Genomic DNA, 27,662 nt, shown 5'->3' on the forward strand with positions numbered 1-27,662 from the left:
CCAGTGAGAACAAACCGAGTTTATTCAACCGCTCCTCATAGCTAATGCCCTCCATACTAGGCAACATTCTGGTAAATCTCTTCTGCACCCTCTCTAAAGCCTCCACATCCTTCTGGTAGTGTGGCAACCAGAATTGAACACTATACTCCAAGTGTGGCCTAACTAAGGTTCTATACAGCTGCAACATGACTTGCCAACTCTTATACTCAATGCCCCGGCCAATGAAGGCAAGCATGCCGTATGCCTTCTTGACTACCTTCTCCACCTGTGTTGCCGCTTTCAGTGACCTGTGGACCTGTACTCCTAGATCTCTTTGACTTTCAATACTCTTGAGGGTTCTACCATTCACTGTACACAGCGGGAGCAGTGCGCAAGTGATTTCTGGGAGGTAAGTTTCTCCTTTAAAAACACTTGTCTTTGCAGGAGCAGGCCAGCCGATTTCAGCGGGAGCGGAGCAGGTTAGTCAATTTCAGCGGGAGCAGTGAGCAAGTGATTTCTGGGAGGTAAGTTTCTCCTTTAAAAACACTTGTCTTTGCAGGAGCAGACCAGTCGATATCAGCGGGAGCGGTGCGTTAGTGATTCCTGGGAGACCTTCACAGGAGCAGGCTAGTCAATTTCAGCAGTAAACACTTACCTGGTCCCGTTTTCGGTCCCTCTTTGCTGTTTTAAAAAAAAATTTTAGTGTTTAAGGCGGGAACAGGAAGTTCGACCCGCGGACTTCTGGGAAGACCCTCACCAATAAATTCTGGTGGAGAGGAAACCCGAGACACTACACGTGTAGTGTCTCCCACCTGCCCTCCTCCTCTAACCGAATAATAAGTACCATATTTTATTATTATTATTATTTTTTTGTTTAATTTAATTTAGTTGTTAGCCAGATCTTGGTAGAAAGTTAGAGGGATGGCAGGGAAGGGAGTGCAATGTTCCTCCTGCAGGATGTTTGAGGTGAGGGATGCCGTTAGTGTCCCTGCTGATTTTACCTGCAGGAAGTGCCGCCATCTCCAGCTCCTCCAAGACCGAGTTAGGGAACTGGAGCTGGAGTTGGAAGAACTTCGGATCATTCGGGAGGCAGAGGGGGTCATAGATAGCAGCTTCAGGGAATTAGTTACACCAAAGATTGGAGATAGCTGGGTAACTGTAAGAGGGACTGGGAAGAAGCAGTCAGTGCAGGGATCCCCTGCGGTCGTTCCCCTGAGAAACAAGTATACCGCTTTGGATACTTGTGGGGGGGGGGGGGGCTTACCAGGGGTAAGCCATGGGGTACGGGCCTCTGGCACGGAGTCTGTCCCTGCTGCTCAGAAGGGAAGGGGGGAAGAGGAGCAGAGCGTTAGTAATTGGGGACTCGATAGTCAGGGGCACAGATAGGAGATTTTGTGGGAGCGTGAGAGACTCACGTTTGGTATGTTGCCTCCCAGGTGCAAGGGTACGTCATGTCTCGGATCGTGTTTTCCGGGTCCTTAGGGGGGAGGGTGAGCAGCCCCAAGTCGTGGTCCACATTGGCACTAACGACATAGGTAGGAAAGGGGACAAGGATGTCAGGCAGGCTTTCAGGGAGCTCGGATGGAAGCTCAGAACTAGAACAAACAGAGTTATTATCTCTGGGTTGTTGCCCGTGCCACGTGATAGTGAGATGAGGAATAGGGAGAGAGAGCAATTAAACACGTGGCTACAGGGATGGTGCAGGCGGGAGGGATTCAGATTTCTGGATAACTGGGGCTCTTTCTGGGGAAGGTGGGACCTCTACAGACAGGATGGTCTACATCTGAACCTGAGCGGCACAAATATCCTGGGGGGGAGATTTGTTAGTGCTCTTTGGGGGGGTTTAAACTAATGCAGCAGGGGCATGGGAACCTGGATTGTAGTTTTAGGGTAAGGGAGAATGAGAGTATAGAGGTCAGGAGCACAGATTTGACGTCGCAGGAGGGGGCCAGTGTTCAGGTAGGTGGTTTGAAGTGTGTCTACTTCAATGCCAGGAGTATACAAAATAAGGTAGGGGAACTGGCAGCATGGGTTGGTACCTGGGACATCGATGTTGTGGCCATTTCGGAGACATGGATAGAGCAGGGACAGGAATGGATGTTGCAGGTTCCGGGGTTTAGGTGTTTTAGTAAGCTCAGAGAAGGAGGCAAAATAGGGGGAGGTGTGGCGCTGCTAGTCAAGAGCAGTATTACGGTGGCGGAGAGGATGCTAGATGGGGACTCATCTTCCGAGGTAGTATGGGCTGAGGTTAGAAACGTGAAAGGAGAGGTCACCCTGTTGGGAGTCTTCTATAGACCTCCAAATAGTTCTAGGGATGTAGAGGAAAGGTTGGCGAGGATGATCCTGGATAAGAGCGGAAGTAACAGGGTAGTTATTAGGGGAGACTTTAACTTTCCAAATATTGACTGGAAAAGATATAGTTCGAGTACATTAGATGGGTCGTTTTTTGTACAGTGTGTGCAGGAGGGTTTCCTGACACAATATGTTGACAGGCCAACAAGAGGCGAGGCCACGTTGGATTTGGTTTTGGGTAATGAACCAGGCCAGGCGTTGGATTTGGAGGTAGGAGAGCACTTTGGGGACAGTGACCACAATTCGGTGACGTTTACGTTAATGATGGAAAGGGATAAGTATACACCGCAGGGCAAGAGTTATAGCTGGGGGAAGGGCAATTATGATGCCATTAGACGTGACTTGGGGGGGATAAGGTGGAGAAGTAGGCTGCAAGTGTTGGGCACACTGGATAAGTGGAGCTTGTTCAAGGATCAGCTACTGCGTGTTCTTGATAAGTATGTTCCGGTCAGGCAAGGAGGAAGGCGTCGAGCGAGGGAACCGTGGTTTACCAAAGAAGTGGAATCTCTTGTTAATAGGAAGAAGGAGGCCTACGTGAAGATGAGGTCTGAAGTTTCAGTTGGGGCGATGGATAGTTACAAGGTAGCGAGGAAGGATCTAAAGAGAGAGCTAAGATGAGCAAGGAGGGGACATGAGAAGTATTTGGCAGGTAGGATCAAGGAAAACCCAAAAGCTTTCTATAGGTATGTCAGGAATAAGCGAATGACTAGGGACCAGTCAAGGACAGGGATGGGAAGTTGTGTGTGGAGTCTGAAGAGATAGGCGAGATACTAAATGAATATTTTTCGTCAGTATTCACTCAGGAAAAAGATAATGTTGTGGAGGAGAATGCTGAGACCCAGGCTAATAGAATAGATGGCATTGAGGTACGTAGGGAAGAGGTGTTGGCAATTCTGGACAGGCTGAAAATAGATAAGTCCCCGGGTCCTGATGGGATTTATCCTAGGATTCTCTGGGAGGCCAGGGAAGAGATTGCTGGACCTTTGGCTTTGATTTTTATGTCATCATTGGCTACAGGAATAGTGCCAGAGGACTGGAGGATAGCAAATGTGGTCCCTTTGTTCAAAAAGTGGAGCAGAGACAACCCCGGCAACTATAGACCGGTGAGCCTCACGTCTGTAGTGGGTAAAGTCTTGGAGGGGATTATAAGAGACAAGATTTATAATCATCTAGATAGGAATAATATGATCAGGGATAGTCAGCATGGCTTTGTGAAGGGTAGGTCATGCCTCACAAACCTTATCGAGTTCTTTGAGAAGGTGACTGAACAGGTAGACGAGGGTAGAGCAGTTGATGTGGTGTATATGGATTTCAGCAAAGTGTTTGATAAGGTTCCCCACGGTAGGCTATTGCAGAAAATACGGAGGCTGGGGATTGAGGGTGATTTAGAGATGTGGATCAGAAATTGGCTAGCTGAAAGAAGACAGAGGTTGGTGGTTGATGGGAAATGTTCAGAATGGAGTTCAGTTACATGTGGAGTACCACAAGGATCTGTTCTGGGGCCGTTGCTGTTTGTCATTTTTATCAATGACCTAGAGGAAGGCGCAGAAGGGTGGGTGAGTAAATTTGCAGACGATACGAAAGTCGGTGGTGTTGTCGATAGTGTGGAAGGATGTAGCAGGTTACAGAAGGATATAGATAAGCTGCAGAGCTGGGCTGAGAGGTGGCAAATGGAATTTAATGTAGAGAAGTGTGAGGTGATTCACTTTGGAAGGAATAACAGGAATGCGGAATATTTGGCTAATGGTAAAGTTCTTGGAAGTGTGGATGAGCAGAGGGATCTAGGTGTCCATGTACATAGATCCCTGAAAGTTGCCACCCAGGTTGATAGGGTTGTGAAGAAGGCCTATGGAGTGTTGGCCTTTATTGGTAGAGGGATTGAGTTCCGGAGTCAGGAGATCATGTTGCAGCTGTACAGAACTTTGGTACGGCCGCATTTGGAGTATTGCGTACAGTTCTGGTCACCGCATTATAGGAAGGACGTGGAGGCTTTGGAGCGGGTGCAGAGGAGATTTACCAGGATGTTGCCTGGTATGGAGGGAAAATCTTATGAGGAAAGGCTGATGGACTTGAGGTTGTTTTCGTTGGAGAGAAGAAGGTTAAGAGGAGACTTAATAGAGGCATACAAAATGATCAGGGGGTTATATAGGGTGGACAGTGAGAACCTTCTCCCGCGGATGGAAATGGCTGGCACGAGGGGACATAGCTTTAAACTGAGGGGTAATAGATATAGGACAGAGGTCAGAGGTAGGTTCTTTACGCAAAAGTAGTGAGGCCGTGGAATGCCCTACCTGCTACAGTAGTGAACTCGCCAACATTGAGGGCATTTAAAGGTTTATTGGATAAACATATGGATGATAATGGCATAGTGTAGGTTAGATGGCTTTTGTTTCGGTGCAACATCGTGGGCCGAAGGGCCTGTACTGCGCTGTATCGTTCTATGTTCTATGTATATTCCCTACCTGCATTAGACCTTCCAAAATGCATTACCTCACATTTCTCCGGATTAAACTCCACCTGCCATCTCTCCGCCCAAGTCTCCAAACAATCTAAATTCTGCTGTATCCTCTGACAGTCCTCATCGCTATCCGCAATTCCACCAACCTTTGTGTCATCTGCAAACTTACTAATCAGACCAGTTACATTTTCCTCCAAATCATTTATATATACTACAAAGAGCAAAGGTCCCAGCACTGATTCCTGTGGAACACCACTGGTCACAGCCCTCCAATTAGAAAAGCATCCTTCCATTGCTACTCTCTGCCTTCTATGACCTAGCCAGTTCTGTATCCACCTTGCCAGCTCACCCCTGATCCCGTGTGACTTCACCTTTTGTACTAGTCTACCATGAGGGACCTTGTCAAAGGCCTTACTGAAGTCCATATGGACAGCATCCACTACCCTACCTGCATCAATCATCTTAGTGACCTCGAAAAACTCGATCAAGTTAGTGAGACACGACCTCCCCTTCACAAAACCATGCTGCCTCTCACTAATACGTCCATTTGCTTGCAAATGGGAGTAGATCCTGTCTCGAAGAATTCTCTCCAGTAATTTCCCTACCACTGAAGTAAGGCTCACCGGCCTGTAGTTCCCTGGATTATCCTTGCTACCCTTCTTAAACAGAGGAACAACATTGGCTATTCTCCAGTCCTCCAGGACATCACCTGAAGACAGTGAGGATCCAAAGATTTCTGTCAAGGCCTCAGCAATTTCCTCTCCAGCCTCCTTCAGTATTCTGGGGCAGATCCCATCAGGCCCTGGGGACGTATCTACCTTAATATTTTTTAAGACATCCAACACCTCGTCTTTTTGGATCTCAATGTGACCAAGGCTATCTACACCCCCTTCTCTAGACTCAACATCTACCAATTTCTTCTCTTTGGTGAATGCTGATGCAAAGTATTCATTTAGTACCTCGCCCATTTCCTCTGGCTCCACACATAGATTCCCTTGCCTATCCTTCAGTGGGCCAACCCTTTCCCTGGCTACCCTCTTGCTTTTTATGTACATGTAAAAAGCCTTGGGATTTTCCTTAACCCTATTTGCCAGTGACTTTTCGTGACCCCTTCTAGCCCTCCTGACTCCTTGCTTAAGTTCCTTCCTACTTTCCTTATATTCCACACAGACTTCGTCTGTTCCCAGCCTTTTAGCCTTGACAAATGCCTCCTTTTTCTTTTTGACGAGGCCTACAATATCTCTCGTTATCCAAGGTTCCCGAAAATTGCCGTATTTATCCTTCTTCCTCACAGGAACATGCCGGTCCTGAATTCCTTTCAACTGCCACTTGAAAGCCTCCCACATGTCAGATGTTGATTTGCCCTCAAACATCCGCCCCCAATCTATGTTCTTCAGTTCCCGCCTAATATTGTTATAATTAGCCTTCCCCCAATTTAGCACATTCATCCTAGGACCACTCTTATCCTTGTCCACCAGGACTTTCAAACTTACTGAATTGTGGTCACTATTCTCGAAATGCTCCCCTACTGAAACACCTACCACCTAGCCGGGCTCATTCCCCAATACCAGGTCCAGTACCGCCCCTTCCCTAGTTGGACTGTCCACATATTGTTTTAAGAAGCCCTCCTGGATGCTCCTTACAAACTCCGCCCCGTCTAAGCCCCTGGCACTAAGTGAGTCCCAGTCAATATTGGGGAAGTTGAAGTCTCGCATCACCACAACCCTGTTGTTTTTACTCTTTTCCAAAATCTGTCTACCTATCTGCTCCTCTATCTCCCGCTGGCTGTTGGGAGGCCTGTAGTAAACCCCCAACATTGTGACTGCAACCTTCTTATTCCTGATCTCTACCCATATAGCCTCACTGCCCTCTGAGGTGTCCTCCCGCAGTACAGCTGTGATATTCTCCCTAACCAGTAGCGCAACTCCGCCACCCCTTTTACATCCCCCTCTATCCCACCTGAAACATCTAAATCCTGGAACGTTTAACTGCCAATCCTGCCCTTCCCTCAACCAGATCTCTGTAATGGCAACAACATTCCAACGTTCCAAGTACTAATCCAAGCTCTAAGTTCATCTGCCTTACCCGTAATACTTCTTGCATTAAAACATATGCACTTCAGGCCACCAGACCCGCTGTGTTCAGCAACTTCTCCCTGTCTGCTCTGCCTCAGAGCCACACTGTCCCTATTCCCTAGTTCTCCCTCAATGCTCTCACCTTCTGACCTATTGCTCCCGTGCCCACCCCCCTGCCATACTAGTTTAAACCCTCCCGTGTGACACTAGCAAACCTCGCGGCCAGGATATTTATGCCTCTCCGGTTTAGATGCAACCCGTCCTTCTTATACAGGTCACACCTGCCCCGGAAGAGGTCCCAGTGGTCCAGATAATGGAAACCCTCCCTCCTACACCAGCTGTTTAGCCACGTGTTTAGCTGCTCTATCTTCCTATTTCTAGCCTCACTGGCGCGTGGCACAGGGAGTAATCCCGAGATTACAACCCTAGAGGTCCTGTCTTTTAACTTACTGCCTAGCTCCCTGAACTCCTGCTGCAGGACCTCATGCCCCTTCCTGCCTATGTCGTTAGTACCAATATGTACAACGACCTCTGCCTGTTTGCCCTCCCCCTTCAGGATGCCCTCTACCCGTTCGGAGACATCCTGGACCCTGGCACCAGGGAGGCAACATACCATCTCTTTCACGTCCACAGAAGCGCCTATCTGTGCCCCTAACTATAGAGTCCCCTATTACTATTGCTCTTCTGCGCTTTGCCCCTCCCTTCTGAACATCAGAGCCAGCCGTGGTGGCTCTGGCTGCTGCTGTTTTCCCCTGATAGGCTATACCCCGACAGTATCCAAAGGGGTATACCTGTTCGAGAGGGGGACAACCACAGGGGATTCCTGCACTGACTGCGTGCCCTTTCTGGTGGTCACCCATTTCTCTGCCTGCACCTTGGGTGTGACCACATTTATATAACTGCGATCTATGGCGCTTTCCGCCACCTGCATGCTCCTAAGTGCATCCAATTGCTGCTCCAACCGAACCATGCGGTCTGTGAGGAGCTCCAGTTGGGTGCACTTTCTGCAGATGAAGCCATTCGGGACGCTGGAAGCCTCCCGGACCTGCCACATCTCACAGTCAGAGCACTGCACCCCTCTAACTGACATTGCGTCAATTAATTAAAATTAAAAGTTAAAAAACATTAAAAAAAAAATTTTTCAAAGTTACTGTTAACTATCTGTTTCCTAGCACTAGATTTCTAATATAAATGCGAAAGCCAAATATAGTACTCTCCGATCTCTGGCTTAGATACCCCTCTAAATTATAATTAAGTAATTCTGTTTAATTAGTTACCAATGCTTAATTTTTTTAATTTAGTGTAGATTCCCAACCAGCCACTCAGGTCACAGCTTTTCTGTGATGTCACTTCAGTTTCCCCCTGACACACACACTTTGAAAAAGGTATAAAAGTAAAAATGAGTAAAAATCACTTACTTACCTTCTTACCTTCTGAGTGTCTTAGATGTTCTCAAGTTCTCTCCCTGACAGAGACTGCTCCTCCTCCTCCGAACGGCTCCCGAAACTAGGCCGCGATCTTTTTAAATCTCCGCTCTGACTCGCAGCTCCTGCTCTTTTTAAATCTCCCGCGCTTTTAAAATCTCCTGGCTCTCTCTCCTCCCGCGCGTTTAGAATCTCCCGCTCTCTCACCACTCGCGCTGTTTTCAATGTCCCGGCTCACTCTCCTCTCGCGCTGTTTTCAATGTCCCGGCTCACTCTCCACTCGCGCTGTTTTCAATGTCCCGGCTCACTCTCCACTCGTGCTGTTTTCAATGTCCCGGCTCACTCTCCTCTCGCGCTGTTTTCAATGTCCCGGCTCACTCTCCACTCGCGCTGTTTTCAATGTCTCGGCTCACTCTCCTCTCGCGCTGTTTTCAATGTCCCGGCTCTCTCACCACTCGCGCTGTTTTCACTGTCCCGGCTCACTCTCCACTCGCGCTGTTTTCAATGTCCCGGCTCTCTCACCACTCGCGCTGTTTTCAATGTCTCGGCTCACTCTCCTCTCGCGCTGTTTTCAATGTCCCGGCTCACTCACCACTCGCGCTGTTTTCAATGTCCCGGCTCACTCTCCTCTCGCGCTGTTTTCAATGTCTCGGCTCACTCTCCACTCACGCTGTTTTCAATGTCTCGGCTCACTCTCCTCTCGCGCTGTTTTCAATGTCCCGGCTCACTCTCCACTCACGCTGTTTTCAATGTCTCGGCTCACTCTCCTCTCGCGCTGTTTTCAATGTCTCGGCTCACTCTCCTCTCGCGCTGTTTTCAATGTCCCGGCTCACTCTCCACTCGCGCTGTTTTCAATGTCTCGGCTCTCTCTCCTCTCGCGCTGTTTTCAATGTCCCGGCTCACTCTCCACTCGCGCTGTTTTCAATGTCCCGGCTCACTCTCCACTCGCGTTGTTTTCAATGTCCCGGCTCACTCTCCACTCGCGTTGTTTTCAATGTCCCGGCTCACTCTCCACTCGCGCTGTTTTCAATGTCCCGGCTCACTCTCCACTCGCGCTGTTTTCAATGTCTCGGCTCACTCTCCTCTCGCGCTGTTTTCAATGTCTCGGCTCACTCTCCTCTTGCGCTGTTTTCACTGTCCCGGCTCACTCTCCACTCGCGTTGTTTTCAATGTCCCGGCTCACTCAGCTCCCGTGCTGTTTTCAATGTCCCGGCTCACTCTCCACTCGCGCTGTTTTCAATGTCTCGGCTCACTCTCCTCTCGCGCTGTTTTCAATGTCCCGGCTCTCTCACCACTCGCGCTGTTTTCAATGTCTCGGCTCTCTCTCCTCTCGCGCTGTTTTCAATGTCCCGGCTCGCTCACCACTCGCGCTGTTTTCAATGTCCCGGCTCACTCTCCACTCGTGCTGTTTCCAATGTCCCGGCTCTCTCTCCACTCGCGCTGTTTTCAATGTCCCGGCTCTCTCACCACTCGCGCTGTTTTCAATGTCCCGGCTCACTCTCCACTCGTGCTGTTTCCAATGTCCCGGCTCACTCTCCACTCGCGCTGTTTTCAATGTCCCGGCTCTCTCACCACTCGCGCTGTTTTCAATGTCCCGGCTCACTCTCCACTCGTGCTGTTTTCAATGTCCCGGCTCACTCTCCACTCGCGCTGTTTTCAATGTCCCGGCTCACTCTCCACTCGCGCTGTTTTCAATGTCCCGGCTCACTCTCCACTCGCGCTGTTTTCAATGTCCCGGCTCACTCTCCACTCGCGCTGTTTTCAATGTCCCGGCTTTCTCTTTCGCGCTGTTTTCACTGTCCCGGCTCACTCTCCACTCGCGCTGTTTTCAATGTCCAGGCTCAACTCTCCACTTGCGCTGTTTTCAATGTCCCGGCTCACTCTCCACTCGCGCTGTTTTCAATGTCCCGGCTCACTCACCTGTCGCGCTGTTTTCAATGTCCCGGCTCACTCTCCACTCGCGCTGTTTTCAATGTCCCGGCTCACTCTCCACTCGCGCTGTTTTCAATGTCCCGGCTCACTCTCCACTCGCGCTGTTTTCAATGTCCCTGCTCACTCTCCACTCGCGCTGTTTTCAATGCCCCGGCTCACTCTCCGGGACATTGAAAACAGCGCGGGAGGAGAGAAGGCGCCTGTATTTTAAATTACACCAAGGGGCGAGGCAAGGGTGCCTCCTCTCCCCGTTATTGTTTGCTCTAGCTATAGAGCCACTGGTCATGGTGCTAAGAGCTTTGAGGAACTGGCAGGGGCTGGTTCGGGGGGATGTGGATCATTGGGTCTCGCTCTAACCCACTTCGAACCCACTGGAGGGGATGGGAGAGGTCATGCGGATCTTGGGGGAATTTGGCAGTTTTTCGGGGTATACATTGAACATGGGGAAGAGCGAAATGTTTGTGATTCAGGTTGGAGGGCAGGAGGAAAGACTGTGGGAGCTGCCGCTTAGAATGGTAGGGAAGAGCTTTCGCTATCTGGGAATCCAGGTGGCTCAGAAATGGGAGGCACTGCATAAGCTTAATCTATTCTAGTTTGTAGAGCAAATGGAAGGGGACTTTAAGAGATGGGACATGCTCCCGTTGTCACTGGCGGGGAGGGTACAGACCGTGAAAATGACGGTCCTCCCCAGACTTTGTGTGAGTACCTTTAAGACATGGATGTTTAAGCAATGTACCTTTAAGAAAACAGTGATGTCAGAGAGTGGGTGGAGCTGGGCTTCAGATCAGCCATTTTTGAAGTTTTAGTTGGAAAACCTGTTTGTGTGTGTTTCCAGAGAGCTGCAATTTGGAGGAAAAAAGCTTGGGGAGTGTCTGTGTTTTGCAGTGAGCTGGATTTGCTGTGATCTCTGCCATGAAAGATTATCTCTGGATCATTTGGGTGATTTAAACTCATAATAGTAAAGTCTTTAACCTGATGTGATTCTGTTTAAAGGTGTAAAGTGTCTTGGAAGTTTGAAGGAACATTTTGAGGAATTATTTACTGTTGTAATATTTTCTGAGTTATCTTTGAAGTAAGGGGTGTTAAGTGATCCAATATTTATTTAAGATGTTAAGTTGATTTCATGAAATAAACATTGTTTTGTGTTTAAAAACCCACGTGTCCATAATTGTAATCCACACACCTAGGGAAAAAGCCGTGTGCTAGGAAAAGCAACAAATACATTAAAGGGGGAGGTTGGTTGAACTCCATGATACATTTTGGGGTTCTGAAAATGCCTCGCCCATAACAGTCTTTCAGTGCCTCCCCATCTTCATCCCTAAGGCCTTTTTCAAGCGGGTGAACAAGATCTCTCGGGCTTTGTATGGGCAAATAAAACCCCGCGGGTGAAGAGAATGTGGTTGGAGCGTAGTCGGGGAGGGTGGGTTGGCGCTGCCGAACTTCAGCAACTACTACTGGGCGGCTAACATCACCATGATTCAGAAGTGGGTAATGGGGGAGGGGTCGGCATGGGAGCGGCTGGAGGCGGCGTCTTGTAAAGGCACCAGTCTGGGGGCATTGGTAACAGCACCTCTGCCGTTCTCGCTGGCCCGGTACTCCACAAGTCTGGTGGTAGTGGCGGCTCTGAAAATCTGGGGGCAATGGAGGAGGCATAAGAAGGTGGAGGGTGCATCGGTCTGGACCCCGATTTGTAACAACCACAGGTTTGCACCGGGCAGGCTGGATGGTGGGTTGCAGAGCTGGCAGAGGGCAGGAATTCGAAGGATGGGGGATCTATTTATAGACGGGAGCTTTCCCGGCTTGAAGGCGCTGGAAGATAAATTTAAACTACCGCCAGGGAATGGGTTTAGATATTTGCAGGTGCAAGACTTCCTGAGAAAGCAGGTTCCGGCCTTTCCGCTGCTGCAGCCACGGGGGTTACAGGATAGAGTTGTATACGATACCTGGGTGGGGGAGGGGAAAGTGTCGGATATCTACCAGGAGCTTTCGGAGGCAGAGGAAACTCCGGTGGAGGAGCTTAAGGGCAAGTGGGAGGACGAGCTAGGTGGAGAGATAGAGGCAGGTCGATGGGCGGATGCCCTAAGCAGGGTCAATTCCTCATCTTCATGTGCCAGGCTTAGCCTAATACAATTCAAGGTAGTCCACCGGGCACATATGACAGCGGCGAGGATGAGCAAGTTTTTCGGGGTAGAGGATAGATGTGTGAGGTGCGCGGGAACCCCAGCAAACCATGTCCACATGTTCTGGGCATGCCCGAAGCTCAGAGAGTTTTGGCAGGAGTTTGCAAAGGCAATGTCCACGGTGCTAGGAACTCGGGTGGTGCCGGGTCCAGAGGTAGCGACCTTTGGAGTGTCAGAAGATCCGGGAGTTCAGGGAGTGAAAGAGGCCGATGTCCTGGCCTTTGCCTCCCTAGTAGCCCGGAGACGGATTTTGTTATTGTGGAGGGACTCGAAGCCCCCGAGTGTCGAGACCTGGGTTAGTGACATGGCTGGGTTTCTCAAGCTGGAGAAAATAAAGTTTGCCTTAAGAGGGTCAATGTTGGGGTTCTCTCGGAGGTGGCAGCCGTTCGTCGATTTTCTCGGGGAAAATTAAAATGTCAGCAGATGCAGTATTCCAAGGAGGGGGGGTGGGGGGGGGCGGATAGGTGCTAGAGGGTTGTGGTGTGTGAAGATTGGGTCGGGTGGGGAAATGTTTATTTTACTATGTCAATGTCATTGTTATTATTTTTGTTGTTGTTATAAAAATTTGCAAATACTTTAATAAAAATATTTTCCCCAAAAAAAGGTCACCGTTTCATTGCTGCTTCAGAGAGAGATTCTGGGGTGGCGCAGCACCTTTTAACTTCACTGATTTTGCACCGTTTTGGGCGTTCCTGGGATGCTATCAATCAATCGATCAGGGTTCGATCACCCTGATCGATCAAGTCCATTCAGGGCCTGCCACCTTGTTTGTGGGGCGTGCACTCATCGGCCATGTCTGTAGGTGTCAGGGGCACGTAGGCCCTTCCAAATAAGGAATGCAGGTGCTGTTGTGTCTGATAGATGAGTATGTTTGACATGATAGTTCTATTGTCCTTGGGATGGCCTGGAGATGGCCATTTTCCAGTGTATTGCAGAGCCTGGGCTGCTTCAATATTCATTTGAGCTGCAGCCTGCATGTCCTTAAACTTAGCCAGTTCTCCCAGCATCCTATGCAGGACGCCATCTTGGGTGGCCGTTCGGCCACAACCTGAAGCATGCTGGGGCGGGTGCTCTGCCGAGTAACGTAACTAAGGCAGTAGAGTGGGCTTTCAACTAAATGGGGGAAGACGGTGTGGTGATATGCATCATTGTAAATACACAAGGGGTTAACACTAGGACTGAGTAAACACTAGAGGGAGCACCAGAGACATCATGACACATAGACATTCAACCAGTAAGGTCAGTAGGATAGGACATGACCAATGGGCAGTCAAGACACCCAGAGGTGACACTATCACAAGGGGGCTACCCATATAAAAGAACAGGGCACACATGCTCTTTCTCTTTCCATAGGTGACACTCAGAGAGACAGGGGCAGATCAGGAAGCATCACACCCACCGCATGGATTAGAGCAGACTGGTTAGTTAGATTGAGTTACTATAGGAAGATCAGCAGGAGAGTCAAACTCAAGTAGGAGAATTTTTAACTGTTCAATAAGTGTGTTAAACCTATCTCCAAGTCTGACCCTTCCTTTATCAGAGTATACATCAAGGAAACAGCTTATGCTACATGAAGAAGCATAACACAACATGGTATCAATTAGTGCCTGTTAAATTTACATAGTTCAATTCAACAAGTCCGTGACTACCAGCAACAGCACCCAGGCATGATGTTCGAGATTCCGGTTCCATTGTAGCTCAGGTACCACGGCAATCTCAGTGCAAACTGGCGTGCGTTCAGGCAGAGATTCGAGATCTACCTAGTAGCATCCGACCTAGATGGTGTGGCGGATGCAGAGAAAATAAAGCTTCTGCTCACTGTTGGGGGTGCAAGTGCAGCAGAAATCTTCAAGTACTCCAAAGACAAGAGAGACTTCCAGGCAGTCCTGGACAAGTTTCAAGAGTACACAAGAGAGAATGGTAAAAGAGGCGCCAATACTCACCACGAGGCGAAGGTAGGCCTGCAAATGCAGCAAACGGCAGTTTTGTTTGGCAGCCATCTTGAGAAAGGAGCTGCACATGCGCAGTTCCCCAGAAGACGAGAACCGGCAAAACAATGTGAGAAGCTGCGCATGTGCAAAGAGCGCACAGTAAAGGAAAAGCGATCTGCGCATGCGCGATCCATTCCTACACTCTATGTCACAAGCTTCATGTCGTCAGAGGCCCTGGACCACGCCCACTTAAAGGGGAAATGTCCCAAAATAGTGAGAGAAAAAACATTTAAGCCGGAAAACACAATTCTTTCACCTGGAATGACAGCACAATGCCTGAACTTCGACCAGTAGCTGAAAGTAACCTCTGCAGAACCCTGCAGCAAGCAGTTAGCACCACCCAAAGAAATGATTTGGTTCTTGAAGACTACGACTCAGATGTTGATTACTTCTTTGGACAACGCGATCACAATGACAGCTCTGACACAAAAAGTGATGATATGGTCCTTGAAGACTACGACTCAGACGATTGGACGTGGTGACCTCAGTACCAAATCCGAACTGCAACGAGATGTGTTGTACAGTGAAGAATCCGACTCAGACATGGACGAGTTCTTCGGATTTGAGGATCCTCAGCCCAGCGCAGACGACATCCTAATCCAGAAGTACAGGATTCTGCTGCGGCCTGAAGCCAAGAGACAGAGAGCGGTACAAGCCCACAGAGAGTGACCTGACGCCACACTAGTGATCCACCCACCACGAACAGTGTTCCACGCACCACAAAGAGTCCACGACTCCACACAGAGAGTGGTCCACGCACCACGAAGAGTCCCCGACTCCACACATTAAGCGATGACAGACTCCACAGTGAGACCACTGCATGTCTCCATTGAGAGTGCACAGATCGACTCCACAGCGGGACCACCGCATGACTCCACACAGGGAACGATGCCAGACTCCACAGAGAGACCGATACAAGCCTCCACTTGTCAAGAGGAAGAAGAAGGCTTATGTAAAGGTGAGACATGAAGGTTCAGTTAGGGCGCTCAAGAGTTACAAGTTAGCTAGGAAGAGCCAGGAGGGGACATGAGAAGTCTTTGGCAGGTAGGATCAAGGATAACCCTAAAGCTTTCTCTAGATATGTCAGGAATAAATGAATGACTAGGGTAAGAGTAGGGCCAGTCAAGGACAGTAGTGTTTGGAGTCCGAGGAGATAGGGGAGGTGCTAAATGAATATTTTTCGTCCGTTTTCACACAGGAAAAAGGCAATGTTGTCGAGGAGAATACTGAGATTCAGGCTACTAGACTAGAAGGGCTTGAGGTTCATAAGGAGGAGGTGTTAGCAATTCTGGAAAGTGTGAAAATAGATAAGTCCCCTGGGCCGGATGGGATTTATCCTAGGATTCTCTGGGAAGCTAGGGAGGAGATTGCTGAGCCTTTGGCTTTGATCTTTAAGTCATCTTTGTCTACAGGAATAGTGCCAGAAGACTGGAGGATAACAAATGTTGTCCCCTTGTTCAAGAAGGGGAGTAGAGACAACCCAGGTAACTATAGACCAGTGAGCGTTACTTCTGTTGTGGGCAAAATCTTGGAAAGGTTTATAAGAGATAGGATGTATAATCATCTGGAAAGGAATAATTTGATTAGAGATAGTCAACACGGTTTTGTGAAGGGTAGGTCGTGCCTCACAAACCTTATTGAGTTCTTTGAGAAGGTGACCAAACAGGTGGATGAGGGTAAAGCAGTTGATGTGGTGTATATGGATTTCAGTAAAGCATTTGATAAGGTTCCCCACAGTAGACTACTACAGAAAATACGGAGGCATGGGATTCAGGGTGATTTAGCAGTTTGGATCTGAAATTGGCTAGCTGGAAGAAGACAAAGGGTGGTGGTTGATGGGAAATGTTCAGACTGGAGTCCAGTTACCAGTGGTGTACTGCAAGGATCTGTTTTGGGGCCACTGCTGTTTGTCATTTTTATAAATGACCTGGAGGAGGGCGTAGAAGGTTGGGTGAGTAAATTTGCAGATGACACTAAAGTCGGTGGAATTGTGGACAGTGCGGAAGTATGAAGCAAGTTACAGAGGGACATAGATAAGCTGCAACGCTGGGCTGAGAGGTGGCAAATGGAGTTTAATGCAGAAAAGTGTGGGGTGATTCATTTTGGAAGGAATAACAGGAAGACAGAGTACTGGGCTAATGGTAAGATTCTTGGCAGTGTGGATGAGCAGAGAGATCTCGGTGTCCATGTACATAGATCCCTGAAAGTTGCCATTCAGGTTGAGAGGGTTGTTAAGAAGGTGTGTTAGCTTTTATTTGTAGAGGGATTGAGTTTCGGAGCCATGAGGTCATGTTGCAGCTGTACAAAACTCTGGTGCGGCCGCATTTGGAGTATTGCGTGCAATTCTGGTCGCTGCATTATAGGAAGGATGTGAAAGCATTGGAAAGGGTGCAGAGGAGATTTACCAGAATGTTGCCTGGTATGGAGGGAAGATCTTATGAGGAAAGGCTGAGGGACTTGAGGCTGTTTTCGTTAGAGAGAAGAAGGTTAAGAGGTGACTTAATTGAGGCATACAAGATGATCAGAGGATTGGATAGGGTGGACAGTGAGAGCCTTTTTCCTCGGATGGTGATGTCTAGCATGAGGGGACATAGCTTTAAATTGAGGGGAGATAGATATAAGACAGATGTCAGAGGTAGGTTCTTTACTCAGAGAGTAGTAAGGGCGTGGAATGCCCTGCCTGCAACAGTAGTGGACCCACCAACACTAAGGGCATTCAAATGGTCATTGGATAGACATATGGACGATAAGGGAATAGTAGAGATGGGCTTTAGAGTGGTTTCACAGGCCGGCGCAACATCGAGGGCCTAAGGGCCTGTACTGCGCTGTAATGTTCTATGTTCCACGGTGAGCTCGTTGACAGACTCCACAATGGAAGCAACGCAAGACTGCAGAGGGCAGTCCTTGCATGAACAAGGCCATTAAGGTCTAGCAACCTTATCTGAGCAACCAGCAGCAGACGATGCAAGTCTGCCATGCTCCAGTGAACAGCAAGAAGACTATGACAGTCTGCCATGCTCACGTGAACAACAAAGCAACTATGGCAGTCCACCCAGATTATTTGAGCCACCAGAAGAAGACTCTGACAGTCTACCCAGCTCATGTAACCGACAAGAAGACACTGAAGGTCTACCCACTGTATGTGCGACAAGTGACGAAGGCATCACAATTCCCATACAAGATGTGCGACATCTCAGCGAGACTGACAGATCTCAGCTACTATATACAGAGGCACTCAACAACCAAAGTGAGGTTACTAGTGACTCCAGTGACACTACGTTAATTCAAACCTCATCTACTCGAGCCTCTCCAAAGGAAAATGCATTCCTGAACGTTTTGACTCCAGACGGGGAGCATCAAGCCACCTCAGATGATTCAACTGAACCTGAAATGACTCCGAACGGGGAGTGTCAAGAAACCAAAGCTGATTCAGGTGAACCAGAAAGGGCTCCAGACGGGGAGCATCGACAAGCCAAGGATGATTCCAGTGAACCGGACATGACTTCAGGCGGTGAACGCCGAGCAATCAGAGACGTGCCGTCTCTGATTGCTCGGCGTTCACCGCCTGAAATCATGTCCGGTTCACTGGAATCATCCTTGGCGTGCCGCTCAATGAAACAGCAGATGCCACAAAGGACACTGACACAAGTAACTTTGTGAAGGACTCGAATTCTCTACTTGGAATGGTCATTGAGCGCAGCAAACACAACAACAAAACCTATGAAAACAACAACAAGAAGCGTACCAAAGGCACCAATGTCAACAACAAGCACGACAAAAACAACAACACTGGAAAAATTACTGGTACAACATGGTACAACTCTGCAAATGCAGGACAATGTAACAGCACAGCTCCTGACACTGGCAAGAGTACAGCCATACCATGGCATGACAGCAAATCTCACAGGTTCAAGTTTCCTCCACTACAAACAAGCAAACAAACTTTCAAGGCAGATGTGTTTGCTCCACTACAAACAAGCAGACCAGCTTTCATGGCAGCTGACATACTGCATCAATATCACAATCACAAGAAACAGTCCAGGTTGGATGACACAGATTACATACTGCATCGCTACCACAAGCATAGAAAAAAAAGACTCCAAATCAGACAATGAAGTGATTTGACCACTTCTTGGTTCCTTAAGCACAGGGACACTGACTGCGTTCACAAGGAAATGACAACATCGACGTCGACACTTCAATAACAAAACAAGAAAGCCACTCGACCATATTAATTCATGAACTTTGGACCAAATACATATTATTTGGTATTGTATAATCATCACTGTCATCATGATTTGTACATGTCATCACTTATCTACCTATTTTGTTCAATTTTCTTAACACTGTACAGAAAATATGTAACACGAAAAAAGGGAGGATGTGGTGATATGCATCACTGTAAATACACAAAGGGTTAATGTAGATACACTAGGACTGAGTAAACACTAGAGGGAGCACCGGAGACATCATGAATGTCATGACAAACAGACATTCAACTAAAAGGTCAGTAAGGTAGGACACGACCAATGGGCAGTCAAGACACACCCAGAGGTGACACTACCACAAGGGGCCTACCCATATAAAAGGACAGTGCACACATGCTCTTTCTCTTTCCATAGGCGACACTCAGAGACAGGGGCAGATCAGGAAGCATCACACCTACTGCATGGATTAGAGCAGGCTGATTAGTTAGACTGAGTTACTATAGGAAGATCAGCAGGAGAGTTGAACTCAAGTAGGAGAACTGTTAACTGTTCAATAAATGTGTTAAACCTATCTCCAAGTCTAAACCTTCATTTGTCAGAGTATACATCAAGGAAGCAGCTTATGCTACATGAAGAAGCATAACACAACAGACACAACAGTGACAATCGGAGGAAGGGACAGAGTGGAGTGCACCAGCAAATAAGGCCAGGAAAGAAAAGTGTAATGGTCTGAATGGCAGTAGCATTGGTATCAAGGTGGATGATTTGACAGCATGCAGTGAAATTAGTCAGCAGGATTGCAGAGACACGAGCCACAATTTCACATCACTTGGGCATAGAGAGCGCATGGTCATGGGGAAAAGGCGTGGGACACATGTCCCAATGTTGTCGCATACTAATGCAATATTTTGGTTGTCGCGCGCGTGAGAGTCAGACGCCCGGCGATAAGCAGGCAATGTAGTGCATTCGGGAGCCATTTTATGCGGCCCGTCTGCATTTACAGTTAGCGAGCGAGCTGATTGGCCAAGCAGCCATTACGTTTTAGTTTAAACCTCAATCCAGGACAGGATGTGTTTGAATGCTGCCTAGACACTCGTAGCATTGTTTTGAAATCAATATTTATTCATCACGGGTCTGTAGTTCCCTGAGGCAGCTCCGCAGAGGCTTACCAAGGGAGCACATTAGAAAGCAGTTGATGTGGTGTATATGGATTTCAGCAAAGCGTTTGATAAGGTTCCCCACAGTAGGCTATTGCAGAAAATACGGAGGCTGGGGATTGAGGGTGATTTAGAGATGTGGATCAGAAATTGGCTAGCTGAAAGAAGACAGAGGGTGGTGGTTGATGGGAAATGTTCAGAATGGAGTACAGTCACAAGTGGAGTACCACAAGGATCTGTTCTGGGGTCGTTGCTGTTTGTCATTTTTATCAATGACCTAGAGGAAGGCGCAGAAGGGTGGGTGAGTAAATTTGCAGACGATACTAAAGTCGGTGGTGTTGTCGATAGTGTGGAAGGATGTAGAGCAGGTTACAGAGGGATATAGATAAGCTGCAGAGCTGGGCTGAGAGGTGGCAAATGGAATTTAATGTAGAGAAGTGTGAGGTGATTCACTTTGGAAGGAATAACAGGAATGCGGAATATTTGGCTAATGGTAAAGTTCTTGGAAGTGTGGATGAGCAGAGGGATCTAGGTATCCATGTACATAGATCCCTGAAAGTTGCCACCCAGGTTGATAGGGTTGTGAAGAAGGCCTATGGAGTGTTGGCCTTTATTGGTAGAGGGATTGAGTTCCGGAGTCAGGAGATCATGTTGCAGCTGTACAGAACTTTGGTACGGCCGCATTTGGAGTATTGCGTACAGTTCTGGTCACCGCATTATAGGAAGGACGTGGAGGCTTTGGAGCGGGTGCAGAGGAGATTTACCAGGATGTTGCCTGGTATGGAGGGAAAATCTTATGAGGAAAGGCTGATGGACTTGAGGTTGTTTTCGTTGGAGAGAAGAAGGTTAAGAGGAGACTTAATAGAGGCATACAAAATGATCAGGGGGTTGGATAGGGTGGACAGTGAGAGCCTTCTCCCGCGGATGGAAATGGCTGGCACGAGGGGACATAACTTTAAACTGAGGGGTAATAGATATAGGACAGAGGTCAGAGGTAGGTTCTTTACGCAAAGAGTAGTGAGGCCGTGGAATGCCCTATCTGCTACAGTAGTGAACTCGCCAACATTGAGGGCATTTAAAAGTTTATTGGATAAACATATGGATGATAATGGCATAGTGTAGGTTAGATGGCTTTTGTTTCGTTGCAACATCGTGGGCCGAAGGGCCTGCACTGCCCTTTTATTGTTCTATGTTCTATGTTCTATTAAAGCCCGCACCCTCCCTTTTTTTCCATGTCCATCCTCTTCTCGCCCTCCCCGGCAGCACTCAGCTTTCCACAGAGCCTGGTTCACGTTGGATGGCCATTAATTGGTCAGCCAGAGTACAATTGCACTCCAGCGCCGGCTGCAGCATTTTGCATCCACTTCGGGGACCACTGAGTGCATGCACCCAACAGGCGAAAACCTCAATGCAGCATAACAACATGGGCAGCACGGTGGTGCAGTGGTTAGCATTGCTGCCTCACGGCGCCGAGGTCCCAGGTTCGATCCCGGCTCTGGGTCACTGTCCGTGTGGAGTTTACACATTCTCCCCGTGTTTGCATGGGTTTCACCCCCACAACCCAAAGATGTGCAGAGTAGGTGGATTGGCCACGCTAAATTGTCCCTTAATTGGAAAAAATGAATTGGGTATTCTAAAATTTATTTTAAAAAGTGCAGCATAACAACGACTTAGACCTGAATATTCAAGGATACATGGCATTTAGGTGGGGCAGGAAACCCGGAAGCATTGGAAGGGTAGCCTGGTTAATTAAGGATGGCTTGAGCACAGGGCAGCACAGTGGCACAGTGATTAGCACTGTTGCCTCATGGCACCGAGGACCCGGGTTTGATCCCGGCTCTGGGTCACTGTCCGTGTGGAGTTTGTACATTTTCCCCGTGTCTGCATGGGTTTGACTCCCACAACCCAAAGACGTGCAGTGTAGGTGGATTGGCCACGCTAAATTGCCCCTTATTTGGAAAGAAAAATTGGGTACTCTGAATTTATTTTAAAAATGGATGGCACGAGGATGCTAGAGAGAGAGAGGGAGACAACCTTTGTTCGACAGGTCAAGATGTAGAATCAATTTGAGTAAAGATAAGACATTGTAACAGCTGGAAGTCACTTGTGGGAGCAGTTTAAGAAGTTTGTACGTTCCCCCTATCAGTCACCACACTCCAGAACGGGGCATACAGGAAGAGATAATGGAAGTCGGTCAGGTGATAATCATGGGTGATTTTACTGTACATATAGATTAATAATAATCTTTATTGTCACAAGTAGGCTTACATTAACACTGCAATGATGTTACTGTGAAAAGCCTAGTCGCCGCGCTGCGGCACATGTTCGGGTACACAGAGGGAGAATTCAGAAAGTCTTAATTTCCTAGCAGCACGTCTTTCGGGAGTTGTGGGAGGAAACCGGAGCACCCGGTGGAAACTCACGCAGACACAGGGAGAACATGCAGACTCTGCAGAGACAATGACCCAAGCCAGGAATCGAACCTGGGACCCTGGAGCTGAGAAGCATCGGTGCTAACCACTGTGCTACCGTGCCGCCAAATTGGGAAAGATAGCCTGCATGATGAGTTCAGAGAGTGTTTCCGAGACATTCTCGTGAAGCAGTGCCTTCTACAGCCCAACCATAGAGCAGGGAACAGCAGATCCGATCATGTGAAATGAAACTGGAGTAATTAATCGCCTCATCGTAAAGGTAGACAGCAGTGATCATAGTACGATTGAATTTTCCATTTGGTTTGAGGGAGGAAGAAGTGGGTCTAAGACTCAAGATTTTGAACTTAAATAAGGGCAGTTATGAGGGTAGGAGGACGGAGCTGGCTGAAGTGAGTTGGGAAATTAGAACATGGGACAGGTCAGTAGACGTGCAGCAGCAGACAATTGAAGAGTTACTTCGTAACAGTCAGCAACAATACAATTCAGAGAGAAAGAAAGGAGGAAGACACCACCCATGGCTAACTGAAGAAGTTAAAGACAGTTGGCAGGATTTTCCGTCCTGACCACCTCGAGACCAGAAATTCCCGCCCGAGATCCATCAAATTATCTGCCTTAAACCAAACTGCAAGTGTCGTGGAAATCATAATAAAGACAAATTCCTCGAGATTCGATTAAAGGAAATTTATTTACACAAATATATTTGCGGAGAGAGAGTGTTTCAGCTGCAAAGCCAGGGCACTGCACTCTGAGATTCGATTGAAGACAGCATGTTTTTATAATCTGAAGTAAACAGGCATGTTTATATTAAATAGACCTTGGAAAGTACGTACGATGAAATACGTAGTACGTATGTTCTTGCCCTTGGCTTTGTTATCTTTCGGAGGACAATATGTTTTCATAATAAGGCCGAAACCAGAATATTTCAGCAGTATTTCATTTATGTTAATTTCCCTTCCACAGCAAGAAAAGTGTATAATTCCACAAAATTAATGGCAGTTTAGAAGATTGGACAGAACATAAAACAGTGACAAGAATGACGAAAACAATAATGAGGATGGGATTAGAGTATGAGAGGAAGCTAGCGAGAAATGTAAACACAGTGACGTAGTGGCATTGTCACTGGACTAGTTAAGCAGACACCCAGAGTAATGCTCTGCGGACCCAGGTTCAAATCCCACAACTGCAGAATTTGAATTCAATAAAAATCTGGAATTAAAAGGATGACCATGTCGATTGTTGAAAAAATCCATCTGGTTCACTAGTGTCCTTTGGGAAGGAAATCTGTCATCCTTACCTCTAAGGTCTGGCCTAACATGTGACTCCAGACCCACAGCAATGTGGTTGATTCTTATTTATTGCCCATTAGGGATGGGTAATAAATGCTGGCCCACGCAGACACGGGGAGATCGTGCAGACTCCACACAGGCAGTGACCCAAGCCGGGAATCCAACTTGGGACCCTGGAGCAGTGAAGCAACAGTGCTAACAACTGGGCTACCATGCCGCGGAAAATAAGAAAATGGGATGAAGATTGAACAGATATTTTGTGTCTGTCTTCGCTGTAGAGGATACAGAGAAGGTTCCAGAAATAAGTGCGCATTTTGAGGTGAAAGGATGGGAGCAACGTAAAACAATTATAATCGCCAAGTAAAGGGTACTGAGAAAATTCTTTGGACTAAAAGCTGACACGTCCCTAGCTCCTGATGGACTTTATCCTAGGGTTTATAAAGAAGTTGCTGCTGAGATAGTGGGTGCATTATTATTATTATTAATTATTATTAATTATCGAAAGGTCCCTTGATTCTGACAGGTCCCATCAGATTGGAAATAGCAAATGTGACTCCCCTGTTCAAGAAAGGCGGGAGACAACAAGCCAGGAAGTCTAACATCTGTCACTGGAAACTGCCGGAATCTATTATTAAGGTTATTGTGGGGCGCATAGAAAATCTGAATGTAATGAGGCAGAGAAAACACCGTTTTGTAAAAGGAAAATTTGTTAAGAGTTATTTGAGAAAGCGACAAACAGCATGGATAAAGGGGAAGCTGTGGATGTGCGGTACTTGGATTTCCAGAAGGCATTTGACAAGATTCTGGGGAACGAAGCCGGACAAGTGTTCAATGTGGCTGTGGGGGAGCACTTTAGTAATAGCGACCACAACACGGTACAGTTCAAATTTGTAATGGACAAGGAAATAGATGACCTGCAAATAAGACTGTTTTGGATTGGGGCAAGGCAGATTTTACTAAAATAAGGCTGGATCTGGCCAAAGTTGACTGGGAACAACTTTTTGTTTTATAAATTTAGAGTACTCAATTCATTTTTTCCAATTAAGGGCCAATCCACCTACCCTGCACATCTTTGGGTTGTGGGGGTCAAACCCACGCAAACACGGGGAGAATGTGCAAACTCCACACCGACAGTGACCCAGAGCCGGGATTGAACCTGAGATCTCGGCGCCGTGAGGCAGCAGGGCTAACTCACTTGGGAACAACTTCTTGTGGGAAAATCTGCAGCCAAGCAGTGGAGAAAAGGAAATGGGGAGAGCACAGGTTCAACAAGCTCGCTGTAGAGGGAAATATAGGAGTAATAAATTCAGGGAACCCTAAATGCGTAGGACAATCCAGGACATAATAAGGAGAAAGAGAAGGCAAGTCTAAAGGGAGAAATTCAACTGCGGCCCGAGAGGAATATAGGAAGTGCAAGAGAGAACTTGAGAAAGTAATTATACAATCTTAGAATTTACAGTACAGAAGGAAGCCATTCGGCCCATCGAGTCTGCACCAGTCCTTGGAGAGAGCACCCTACTTAAGCCCACGCCTCCACCCTGTCCCTGTAACCCAGTAACCCAACCTAACTTTTTTTGGACACTAAGGGCAATTTAGCATAGCCAATCCACCTAACCTGCACGTCTTTGGACTGTGGGAGGAAACCGGAGCACCCGGAGGAAACCCATGCACACATGGGGAGAACGTGCAGACTTCACACAGACAGTGACCCAAGTCGGGAATCGAACCTGGGACCCTGGAGCTGTGAAGCAACTGTGCTACCGTACTGTCCGACAATTAGAAGAATAAAAAGGTGGCATGAAAAAGGACTTGAGAATAAGATTAGGGAGAACCCTAAGGTATTCTATAAATACATTTAGAGAATGTATTTACAGAGTAGGGCCCATTAGAAATGAAGGGGGAAATCTGTGTGTGAAGCTGCAGGACATTGCTACAGTGTTAAATGAATACTTCTCGGCGGTCTTCACTCAGGAGAAGGAGGACATAGGTACAGTTTTCAGGAAATGGGACTATGAGGATCTTGAGCAGTTTGACCTAGGAAATGAGGAACTGTTGGAGGCTTTGACGGACTTCAAAATAGACAAATCCCCAGGCCTGGATGAATTGCATCTGAAGCTGCTGTGGGAGGCGAGGCAGGGGCTCTGCACAAGTTATTAATTCCTCTCTGGCCACGGGGGACGTGCCAGTGGACTGGAGAACAGCTAATGTTCCACTTTTCAATAAGAGTGGTAGAGATAAGCCAGGGAATTACAGACTGGTGAGTCTCACGTCAGTGGTAGGGAAACTATTGGAGAAAATTCTGAAGGAGAGAATTAATCTCCACTTGGAAAGGCATGGGTTGATTAGGATAGCATGGGTTGGCATAGGTTGATTGGATCAGTAACTGGCTATCACGTCGAAGACAGAGGGTGGTGGTGGATGAAAAATTTTCAGACTGGAGACCAGTTACCAGCGGTGTACCACAGGGATCAGTGCTGGGTCCTCTGCTATTTGTGATTTTTATCATTGACTTGGAGGAGGGGGCTGAAGGGTGCGTCAGTAAATTTGCTGATGACACCAAGACTGGTGGGGTAGTGGATGAGGGGGAGGGCTGTTGTAGGCTGCAATGAGACATTGATAGGATGCAGAGCTGGGCCGAAAAATGGCAGATGAAGTTTAGCCCTGATAAATGCGAGGCGATTCATTTTGGTAGGAAAAATTTGAATGCAGATTACAGGGTCAACGGCAGGGTTCTGAGGAATGTGGAGGAACAGAGAGATCTCGGGGTTCATGTTCACAGATCTCTGAAGGTTGCCACTCAAGTGGATAGAGCCGTGAAGAAGGCCTACAGTGTGTTAGCGTTTATCAACAGGGGGCTTGAGTTTAAGAGCCGTGGGGTTATGCTGCAACTGTACATGACCCTGGTGAGACCACATTTGGAATATTGTGTGCAGTTCTGGTCACCTCACTATAGGAAGGATGTGGAAGCATTGTAAAGGGTGGAAAGGAGATTTACCAGGATGCTGCCTGGTTTGGAGGGTAGGTTTTATGAGGAAAGGTTGAGGGAGCTAAGACTTTTCTCTTTGGAGCGGAGGAGGATAAGAGATGACTTAATAGAGGTTTATAAGATGATGAGGGGGATAGATAGAGTGGACATTCAGAGACTATTTCCTCGGGTGGATGTAGCTGTTACAAGGGGGCATAACTATAAGGTTCAGGGTGGGAGATATAGGAGGGATGTCCGAGGTAGGTTCTTAGAGAGTGGTTAGGGTGTGGAATGGACTGCCTGCTGTGATAGTGGAGTCGGACACTTTAGGAACTTTCAAGCGGTTATTGGATAGGCACATGGAGCACACCAGAATAACAGGGAGTGGAATAGCTTGATCTTGGTTTCGGATAAAGCTCGGCACAACATCGAGGGCCGAAGGGTCTGTTCTGTGCTGTACTGTTCTATGTTCTATGATAGTCAGCATGGCTTTGTCAGAGGACGGTCATGCCTAACAAATTTGATAGAGCCTTTTGATAAAGTGACTGAGTGCATGGATGAAGGAAGTGCAGTTGATGTAGTTCATACGGATTTTAGCAAAGCCTTTGACAAGGCCCCACATGATAGACTGATTGTGAAGGTTGAAACACATGGAATTCATGGAAACTTGTCGAGATTGATCCAAAACTAGCTTAGTAATAGGACAGGCAGGATGGTGGTAGGAGGCCGTTTGACTAAGTGGAGGCTGTCCAGCGACATACCACAGGGATCAGTGCTGTGTCCCTTATGTTAGAGAATCGCGCCCTATGTCTCTCTCTGGGCATTATCTTTTTGCCCTCTCGCTCAAGCGCAACGCGGCCTAGCAAAGGCCTCTCACGGACTTCCCAATAGCCTTCACGCCTTACAGTATATACCCACATCCCATGAGGCGTTGGGATGGGAATTAGGCCCAAAAAGGGTGTGACCAGATGCCGTGCACCCGGTCACACCACTAGGGTTTAAACCTACTTGGGCGTACGAGACCCAGAGGTGGACTTCCTGGGGAAGACAAACAATCGGTTGTGAGGGGTCTCATTCGTGGCCGTGCAGAGGAGCAACCTAATGGAGTGTAGGGCATCGGGCAGGACCTCCTGCCAGCGGGTGGTTGGGAGACTTCTCGACAGTAGGGCCAGAAGGACAGCCTTCCAAACTGTCGCATTCTCCCTCTCCACCTGCCCGTTTCC

Source organism: Scyliorhinus torazame, chromosome 4 (assembly GCF_047496885.1).
Source record: "Scyliorhinus torazame isolate Kashiwa2021f chromosome 4, sScyTor2.1, whole genome shotgun sequence".
NCBI lineage: Eukaryota > Metazoa > Chordata > Chondrichthyes > Carcharhiniformes > Scyliorhinidae > Scyliorhinus > Scyliorhinus torazame.